The sequence below is a fragment of the Carassius carassius genome, chromosome 17 (assembly GCF_963082965.1).
Source record: "Carassius carassius chromosome 17, fCarCar2.1, whole genome shotgun sequence".
Taxonomy (NCBI): Eukaryota; Metazoa; Chordata; class Actinopteri; order Cypriniformes; family Cyprinidae; genus Carassius; species Carassius carassius.
The window spans coordinates 23388294-23399420 of NC_081771.1; positions in this window are offsets into that span (position 1 = coordinate 23388294).

Below are 11127 nucleotides of genomic sequence, written 5' to 3' on the forward strand. Positions count from 1 at the left end.
TCCTTATGCATTAAAAACACTCTGTTGGTACTTTGGTGTCATACAATGATTGGTGAGCAAGGACGCTTCAAGTTGAATGAATGAATTGAATGAACAAACTCCTAACATGTACGTGTATTTGCATTGCTTTGATCGTTCTCTGTAGATCTCACCTTCTCACATGCCATGATCGGTTGATTATGTACCATACCTGCATGTTATTGGTCAAACTACTTTGGATGTTCTAGGCAATATAGAAACCCTGGCAAGGACGCGTCCTGGGTAAATGGCTCATATGGTCACCCTATAAAACTAACACACACACAGACACACACACACACACACACACACACACACACACACATATACAAACAAACAAACAAATAAATACACAAACAAACAAACAAATAAATAAATAAATGAATTACCCTGGATACAGGGTATCTGGTCTTTTAGAAGAAAACAAACATAACCCCAGGTGTTTATTCAACACAGTGGCTAAATTAACGAAAAATAAAGCCTCAACAAGTGTTGACATTTCCCAACATCACAGCAGTAATGACTTAATGAACTACTTTATTTCTAAAATCGATACTGTTAGAGATAAAATTGTAACCATTCAGCTGTCAGCTACAGTATCGCATCAGACAGTGCACTATAGACCCCCTGAGGAACAGTTCCACTCATTCTTTACTATAGGAGAGGAAGAATTGTATAAACTTGTTAAATCATCTAAACCAACAACATGTTTTTTAGACCCTATACCATCTAAGCTCCTAAAAGAGGTGATTCCAGAAGTCAAAGATCCTCTTCTGACTATTATTAATTACTCATTGTCATTAGGATATGTCCCCAAAACCTTCAATTTGGCTGTTATTAAGCCTCTCATCAAAAAACCACAACTTGACCCCAAAGAACTAGTTAATTATAGACCAATCTCGAATCTCCCTTTTTTGTCCAAGATACTAGACAAGGTGGTATCCTCACAATTATATTCCTTCTTAGAGAAAAATGGTATATGTGAGGATTTCCAGTAAGGATTTAGACCGTATCATAGTACTGAGACTGCTCTCCGTAGAGTTACAAATGACCTGCTCTTATCATCTGATCGTGGTTGTATCTCTCTATTAGTTTTATTGGATCTTAGTGCTGCGTTTGACTCAATCGACCACAACATTCTTTTGCATAGACTTGAACACTTTGTTGGCATTAATGGAAGTGCATTAGCATGGTTTAAATCGTACTTATATGACCGCCATCAGTTCGTAGCAGTGAATGAAGATGTATCATATCGATCACAAGTGCAGTATGGAGTACCTCAAGGCTCAGTACTGGGGCCGCTACCCTTCACGCTTTATATGTTACCCTTGGGAGATGTCATCAGGAAACATGGTGTTAGCTTTCACTGTTATGCTGATGATACTCAGCTCTATATTTCTTCGCGGCCCGGTGAAACACACCAATTTGAAAAACTAATGGAATGCATAGTCGATATAAAAAACTGGATGACGAGTAATTTCTTACTGCTAAATTCTGAAAAAAACAGAGGTGTTAATTATTGGGGAAGTCGTGGCCTAATGGTTAGAGAGTCGGACTCCCAATCGAAAGGTTGTGGGTTCGAGTCCCGGGCCGGCAGGAATTGTGGGTGGGGGGAGTGCATGTACAGTTCTCTCTCCACCTTCAATACCATGACTTAGGTGCCCTTGAGCAAGGCATCGAACCCCCAACTGCTCCCCGGGCGCCACAGCATAAATGGCTGCCCACTGCTCCGGGTGTGTGCTCACAGTGTGTGTGTGTGTTCACTACTCTGTGTGTGTGCACTTCGGATGGGTTAAATGCAGAGCACAAATTCCGAGTATGGGTCACCATACTTGGCTGAATGTCACTTCACTTTCACTTTCACTTTCACTAAAGGACCTAAAAACTCTGCATGTAATAACCTAGAACACTGTCTAAGACTTGATGGCTGCTCTGTCAATTCTTCGTCATCAGTTAGGAACCTAGGTGTGCTATTTGAACACAATCTTTCCTTAGAAAGCCACATTTCTCTGTGTAAAACTGCATTTTTCCATCTCAAATTTATATCTAAATTACGGCCTATGCTCTCAATGTCAAATGCATGAATGTTAATCCATGCATTTATGACCTCAAGGTTAGATTATTGTAATGCTTTATTGGGTGGTGTTCTGCACGTTTAGTAAAGAAACTACAGCTAGTCCAAAATGCAGCAGCAAGAGTTCTTACTAGAACCAGGAAGTATGACCATATTAGCACGGTCCTGTCAACACTGCACTGGCTCCCTATCAAACATCGTATAGATTTTAAAATATTGCTTATTACTTATAAAGCCCTGAATGGTTTAGCACCTCAGTATTTGAATGAGCTCCTTTTACATTATAATCCTCTATGTCCGCTACGTTCTCAAAGCTCAGGCAATTTGATAATACCTAGAATATCAAAATTAACTGCGGGCGGCAGATCCTTTTCCTATTTGGCGCCTAAACTCTGGAATAACCTACCTAACATTGTTCGGGAGGCAGACACACTCTTGCAGTTTAAATCTAGATTAAAAACCCATCTCTTAAACCTGGCTTACACATAACATACTAATATGCTTTTAATATCCAAATCCATTAAAGGATTTTTAGGCTGCATTAATTAGGTAAACCGGAACTTGGAACACTTCCCATACCACCCGATGTACTTGCTACATCATTAGAAGAATGGCATCTACGCTAATATTAGTCTGTTTCTCTCTTATTCCGAGGTCACCGTAGTCACCAGATCCAGTCTGTATCCAGATCAGAGGGTCACTGCAGTCACCCGGATCAAGTACGTATCCAGACCAGATGGTGGATCAGCACCTGGAAAGGACCTCTACATCCCTGAAAGACAGCGGAGACCAGGACAACTAGAGCCCCAGATACAGATCCCCTGTAAAGACCTTGTCTCAGATGACCACCAGGACAAGACCACAGGAAACAGATGATTCTTCTGCACAATCTGACTTTGCTGCAGCCTGGAATTGAACTACTGGTTTCGTCTGGTCAGAGGAGAACTGGCCCCCCAACTGAGCCTGGTTTCTCCCAAGGGTTTTTTTCCATTCTGTCACCGATGGAGTTTCGGTTCCTTGCCGCTGTCGCCTCTGGCTTGCTTAGTTGGGGTCACTTCATCTACAGCGATATCGTTGACTTGATTGCAAATAAATGCACAGACACCATTTAAACTGAACAGAGATGACATCACTGAATTCAATGATGAACTGCCTTTAACTGTCATTTTGCATTATTGACACACTGTTTTCCTAATGAATGTTGTTCAGTTGCTTTGACGCAATGTATTTTGTTTAAAGCGCTATATAAATAAAGGTGACATGGATGGATACATGGCTTCTCTGCTGAGCAATCTTTGTAAGGTTGAAAGTTTATATAATTCAATATGTTTTGGTCCTGAATATTTTTTTTTTTTAAGATTTATTTCTACTTTATTACTACTTATACACTTAGATAAAAGCCACACCCGGCACCAGTACCAACCACACAAAGTCATAGGCAAGCCAGTGCACATAGCGAGGACAGAGACGGACCACCAGCTTGTGTCCCTCTCAGCCTATGCCATAACACAGAGTGCCAGTGCAGACACTGAAAACACTGACAACACTGAATATCACAAGGCTTACTTTGCTGGGATGAAGGCAAGCACCACAGTCTGAGTAGAACGGTGGTCACACAGCAGATTGCTACCTATACGACCTAGTCGAAATTAGAGATGTTCCGATACCCATTTTCTCTTCCTGATACCGATTCCGATACCTGGGCTCAGGGTATTGGCCGATACCGAGTATTGATTCCGATACCTGGGTGTGTATCTGTATATACAGCTGTATATACTACTAGCCCTGTGTAAAATGCTTCAGACTTATCCCTTAATAAAACACGTATTATTATTACTACATAGAGACATAGCTAAATCTACTGTAGGCTAAAACAGTAGCTCAATATATTGTCAATTTACTCGCCATGAAGATCTTTGAGTGTCTGTGTTTATGATATGACAGTTTTCTCAAATGAAATGGTAAATTCTCATGAAGTGACGGTTTATGCGTTCGTGTCCTCACATAGTGACACATGGTAGAGACTTCAAAACAGCGAGCGCATCTGCGCCCGTCACCCACAGAGATGTAGAATTTGCAGGAGTAATATTTAAATAATATTTTGCAGTTTAATATTCACAGACACTAGTATATATCCGGCTACAGTCTGGAGCCCTGCGCTTAGACTAACACGGAAGTGACTGAACGCAGCTGCAGGTACCAAATATACTCTGGAGTCGGTAACTTACTACCGGTACTACAGAGACGCTGGTATCATCACATTTTTTAATTTTCAGCACCGACTTGGTAGTGAAGTGCCAGTACTTGTGGCATCTCTAGTCGCCTATCTATAGTATAGAAGTCTGTTGGCAGTTTAGAACACGATGAGTGATCCAGTCATATATAGATCAGTCCTGCTAACGCGTTTTCATTTCTTCTTCGCTGCTCTAAACAGGGGTTGCTTGTGGCAACACAGCACAACTTCCTGTGTTTGCAATGCATTCTGAGCAGCAAAGAAGAACCGTGCAGCGGTTAGGCAAAGCTAGCGGTCATAAATAGGTCTTGAAAATGGTATTGGATTGGTATATGGGTTCATATACTCGCCGATGCCAGAAGTTGTTGTGTATAGTATCGGAATTGGAACAACTGTAGTTGAAATCATCCACATCCAGCTAGCAGTTGCAGGTACAATAATGGGTTGTATTCACTGACAGGACCTGTGAAGATAAGGACCACACGTCAAAATTGTAGAATTTGGCAAAGGTATTCTGTGGAAGTCGTGATTTTTGTGGAAGTCGTGGCCTAATGGTTAGAGAGTCGGACTCCCAATCGAAAGGTTGTGGGTTTGAGTCCCGGGCCGGCAGGAATTGTGGGTGGGGGGAGTGCATGTACAGTTCTCTCTCCACCTTCAATACCACGACTTAGGTGCCCTTGAGCAAGGCATCGAACCCCCAACTGCTCCCCGGGCGCCGCAGCATAAATGGCTGCCCACTGCTCCGGGTGTGTGCTCACAGTGTGTGTGTGTGTTCACTGCTCTGTGTGTGTGCACTTCGGATGGGTTAAATGCAGAGCACAAATTCCGAGTATGGGTCACCATACTTGGCTGAATGTCACTTCACTCACTTCACTCACTTCACTCACTCACTGTGAAGACCATCCAATAGCCATACAAATGGCTTTGATAGAAAAGCTCTTAGTCCACACGCATGAGGAGGAACTTGTTCTCATCAAATGAGCTCTAACACCAATAGGACATGCAATACCCTGGCTAGAATAGGCCAAATTAATCACATCTACCACTCAATGTTATAGTTGTTGTTTGGCGACTGGCTGCCCCTTGGTGCTGCCTCCAAAGCACATAAACAGCTGCTCAGATTGCCGAAGCTGACCCGTGCAGTCTATGCAAACTCGCAGAGCCCACAACAGACCTGGCACCTGATGGGGCGAGGCATCCGATGAGGTCGCTGACTCTGGAGTGAAAGCAGAAAGCATCATCACTTGCCCTCTGAGTCAAGAGCAGTTTAGGCGCATAGCCCAATTTTGGCTTGAGCGTAACATTACATTCAACTGGTGCATTATACAATCAAACTCCATGCATTCAGCATTTACAGAGAACGCTTGTAAATCCCCCACGTGCTTGACCGAAGCAAGGGTGAGCAACAGTATGGTTTAAGCTATAGCTCTCTCAATCCAACAGACAGAAGCAGCTCGAAGAACGGAAGGTCCAGTGCCCCCAGCACCAAAGCCAGATCCCAGGATGGCACAGTGGGAGGATAAGAGGATCTTAGCTGTCTCACACCTCTCAAAAATCTGATCACCAGATCATGTCTGCCCACCAAGCACCGAGTGATAGCAGTGTGAAACGCTGAGAAAGCTGCAACATAAACCTTAAGAGTGGAAGGCATACTGCTGCTGTTTAGCTGCTATTGCAAAAATTCCAGAATGTCAGGCATGTGACAGCTCTCCGGATCATGACCATTCAATTCACACCATTTCACAAACACTGGCCATTTATGAGCATACAGGCGTCTTGTAGAAGGTTACGCCTCCGTAAACATGTCCAATATGCGGCAGGAAAAAGTTTACCTGTGACAAAATCTTCAAAAGGGGAAATGCATACATGTGTGCCATCAGCCACGGCATTGTGAGTGTGTCCCCACCAAGGGGTGAGTGTCACAGAAAGAAGAACAGAGGGCAAAGTGTGTTCTCCTCTTTTGTGAATTAATCTACCTCTGCCTTCCAGAACCATTCCCAGATCAGTCTCACTGTTAGGGCAGCTCACAGACATTTTGAGGGGCAGTGGCTCAAACCAAAAAACGGGGATGTGGGGTGTGAGCTTGTTAATACAAATTATAATGTTGTTACAAATATGCAAATTAAAAGAAAAGACAGCACACTCTGTAATAATTTCAGACTTTATTGTAGATGTTTTGATAAGAGTGGGCTCTCCCTCACTCTCTAGCCCCTTTCACACTGCCATTCCGGCAAATACATGGGGGAAAGTGTTCCGGCAATTGTTCCCGGGTCGCTAGATTTTGTACTTTCACACTGCCAGTGATTACCCGGGATATGTGAGTGCTTTCACACACCACTCGTAAAGATCCCGTAACGACATGTGACATCAGGACGTGACGTGTAATGTATGAGTCGAAAACGTTAGGCACGTTATACTTTCACTGAAGCAAGCGAACAATCTCAGCTTCAGCGCGGAAAGTGAGGAACAAACTGATCTCTGCTTCATTACAGTTTGCACATATTTTTTCGTTGCGGACGTTGATCTTCCTTCAAAACAGCCGGTAAAAGAGTCGCGGGATAACGTGCGTCATCACTTCGACACGGCATTAGATCTGGCTTTTGTTCACACAGCGCTCGTCCCGGGTTGAACCCGGCAATGTTACTAGGTCCCCGACCCGGTTTCAATGCTTGAATCAATACCGGGACGTGTTTGCTTTCACACAGAAGGCGACCCGGCAATGTTCTGGCAATTTGCCGGGTCCGACGTGCAGTGAGAAAGGGGCTTCTGAGACTGCTTCTGCCTCATCTTCAATGGAAGTAGGAGAGAGTGGGGAAGTTGAGCCAGTAGCTAAGTTGACCCATCCCCTGTTTTTTGCACGTGACAATGTATTTTGGAACCACCCGTCATTTCTGCCAGACTGTGAAAAGGAGAAACACATGGGAATTGAAGGTGCCCTTTTACTATAAAAAACTGTTTTTGGCTTGTCAAAGTAAAATTTTAGCTTAACAGATGTAATGGTTGTTCCACCAAATCAAATTTATGCAGGTCTAAAAATATTTATGATACATATATGTGATTTAGCTTCATATAAAACAATGCAAATCATTTAGCTAAATATTAGCTTGAACTGGTTAGCACCAGTAATTTTCCAAAATGGCCTATGGGGCAAAGTGAGCCAAATGCTGTAGGGTAAATTGAGTCAGCATTTTAACTTACCCCACCATAAAGCACTGTAGTTAAGTTAAATCTCTGAATTTGAATTATATCTGAACTCGTGTTTTTTAATGTAATATTAATGGATTCGTTTATCATACATACGTATTTTGTAGATTATTTGATAGGTACAGTGTACAAGTGCACCAAATACTTCTCTGATAAGAACCAGAAAATGTTTTTATTGCATTATAATCAGATATATCTTTCCACCTGTAGTCCCTAATGGCCAACAAACTTTCTGTTTAGTCTGTTTTTAGGAAGGTTACAACTTTAGCGTTCGACATATTGTTTTAGAAATGCAAACAATTAAATATTGAAATTTAAACGTAATTTGGTTGGTTTTATGTTGTAAAGGTTAACTTCATGAAAAGAAATATGACTGTTTGTAAAATTAATTTATTAAATTCTGTAGCATTTGAACCAATCAGACACACAGCTATTTGTTATATTTAACAAATAATATCTTACACCCCCTCATCTAACCAAAGGGTCTATGGACCCTTCCCCTGAAATGCAACAATCACCTCAAAAGAGGCAGAACAGATCTCTGGTTCCATAGCAACCAAAGACACACTATCTGATAATGCTAGTTTATGGCTCCCAGGAATGTGGCAAAGCAACTATTAACTCAAGTCTCTCAAAAACAGACACATAATGCCCATAAAAAGGGACTCTTCTCAAATAAGTTCAAAAGAAAATGTCTCTTTGAATATACACATATCCTTTAGGTCACTGTGTATATTATTGCTGTTCTTGTATATTGTCTGTTGAATTTGACTGTTTTATGCATGCTTATGAAATAACCACTCGTTATGTAATCTTACCTATATGTAATTTTACCATGTTTAGTATCTATGAATTCATCTTCTGATGATCTAAACAAGAGTGTATATAATATGTTTATACCTATGCAACATATTAGTGTTCTAAGAGCCTTTGGTACAGTAATTTTTCATCACCTACCCACTCAAGTTCCATTTGCAAACTCCCATGCTCTCACACAAAGGGTCGTAAAATTCCCCAGTATTCCCAAACTCCTGCGTGGAATTTCAGCCTTTCTCATTGGACAAATTCCATTCTAAGAGGTGTAAACCATCTCAGACTTTAAAAAGGCTCACACACAGACATGCCTGTGATTTCTTTTCTTTCTGCTAAATGTTTGTGAGCTAGAATGTTTATGCAACCCGCCAAGTCTGCGCCAGGCCTCGTGCCTTGACTTTCCATTCACCAAAGATCTTAGGATCTCAGCTGACGCCTCTCTTAGCTTCTTTTTCACTTTCCAATGGGAAGAAACTCCCAATCACCATCTAGTCAGGACATCTTTGGAATTCATCACTCTTCAAAACCAAAAGAACATGATTGTGAATCCTACACCACCGAACCTCCAAACCATCAAGACTTTGCATCCAGATGCTTGTTCCAGGCCAAGGAAATGAAGATTTACGTTTACATTTAACTAAACGAAACAGAGGTTTCGTATAAGCTATAGATCCCGTTATAAACGAAACTGATGGTTTTACGCAGGTGGTTAACTGACTCTTTTCATAGCTTCATTCTCTGGTTTTCCTGATGGTATCATCCATCAAATGTAATTTGCCCTTTCCCCTGTATGAGTGATTGTATGTTTGTTTGTTAGACTAGTTTGCGTTAGTGTTTAGTTAATAAAACTCTTGTGCACCAATTACATGAGTTTCTGATTCTACCTTAAAAATCAATGTCCCTTTTCGATTCCAATTTTGCTACATGCTCTAATGCATTAATACTGTATGAAAGTATTTTCTGTGGCCATGAAAATATCCTTTCTTAGAGTTAATATGAAATTATGCTAAATGTTTGCTGGACGAACAGATTAGTTGATGGCAATTTAATTCTGCTACATTTACTACTGGCCGCTCATATAAATAATTGCAATTAATCATTTATTTTGGCTTAATTAATTCAGTTAATTGTAATTATTTATATACATTTCCCTTTTGAGCTTAAATTTGCTACAATAATTTTTTTAAATTTATTATTTATTTCACATGGGTTTGAATCAGATTTGGTCAGATGGTGCATCTTACCCACTGATTTGAATCGGGTCAACTTACCCCTAAATCAGGGCAAACTGAGCCATGGGAACCTTTTTTTATAAGAAGCCTTATAAAATTTTTGCCATTTTTGGAACCCTTTGTCATAGACACATTCTGATCATTTAAAATGATAGGAATACTTTCATTATGATAGGATATATACTTTCATTATACTTCTGCATCATTTTAATGTATATCTGAAAATGGCTAATCTTACCCCACTCTCCCCTATAAGTATTAGACATTTAATTTAACATTGTACAGCACAAATCTATATTATATACTAATAAACAACTAATTTAGAACATTTATATTACTTTTAAACAATTTTTAGGCCTACTATTAATATGGTTTTAATAAAATGTGTTATAGATTACAAGTATCAAGACAAGTGATTATAATGGGAAATATACTTAAATACAAGAATTGTAAATACAAGAGAAGTGTCTCTGTATATCTTCTTTTTTGCGAAGGCTTTTTTTTGTCTACATAGTGTGCCAACAAAAGCAATTTTTTTGTTATTTATATTAGATCATATCAGTTACAATAATTTGATTAGACGTGGATATTTTGTCATCACTTTTTAAAGCCTCAGAGAAAATCATTACAGACAGAAATACAAAAACAAACTACCAAATTACTAATTCCGTGAATCATCCACTGACTGTAATGTGGATTGTAATGCATCTACCTATTAATGCAATGGGAACTGTGGTCTCCGATCCAGAGAGCAGCACACAGATCATGAGAAATGTAGCAGGAGGGAAAACACAGAGTGGATTAGTGGAATCAGCAGATCTTTAGCGGAGTGTTAACAGACTTTGAGCTGAAGTGATGGGGGGGATTGATGAGAGGGGTAACTCAGCCGATGAGGGCAAAGGGGCAGTAGCTCTAGCCACCGGGCCACCCCACTGTGCATGGCCCTGGTCCCATGGTTCAGTCTCTATTCTCCGTGAGGAACCCGTCCCTCGATAGCATATCTGCACCACATATTTCTCAGACTCCGTCCGGTAGCCAGATACCGGTACGCCGTCGCAATAAGCTCCCCAGACCATTGTTGACGCATCCGCTGGACATTACCTAGCTGGGTGCCACATTGGTACAGGTCGGGGTTTCGCCATGGTTTCAGTGCGTTCAACACCCGTGAGTGACCACAACGTGGGCACGGCCATTTTTCCAAGCCCACATTTCCAAAACCTGTGTTTTCAGCAATATCTGGAGGGGGTGCTTATAGAGCAGACCAAGTGGCACACATTTGTGGCCGCCGCCATCTGTCCAAAAAACCTCTGATATTCCTTTAGTGCCATGGGACATCCCAGACTGAAAGTATTCAGAGCAGGCATTAAATCTTGTATGGCATCATCGTTAACTAATATGCTGTGCCTTCGAATGCAAATCTCAGAAAGCGCCTGTGTCAAGAGGCAATCTGAATGTGAAAATATTTGACCTTCTGGTCCATTGAAATAAACCAATCTTTGGGCCGAATTTGCGGCATTGTCATTTTGAAAGCGCATTTGTAAACTGCATGGTTG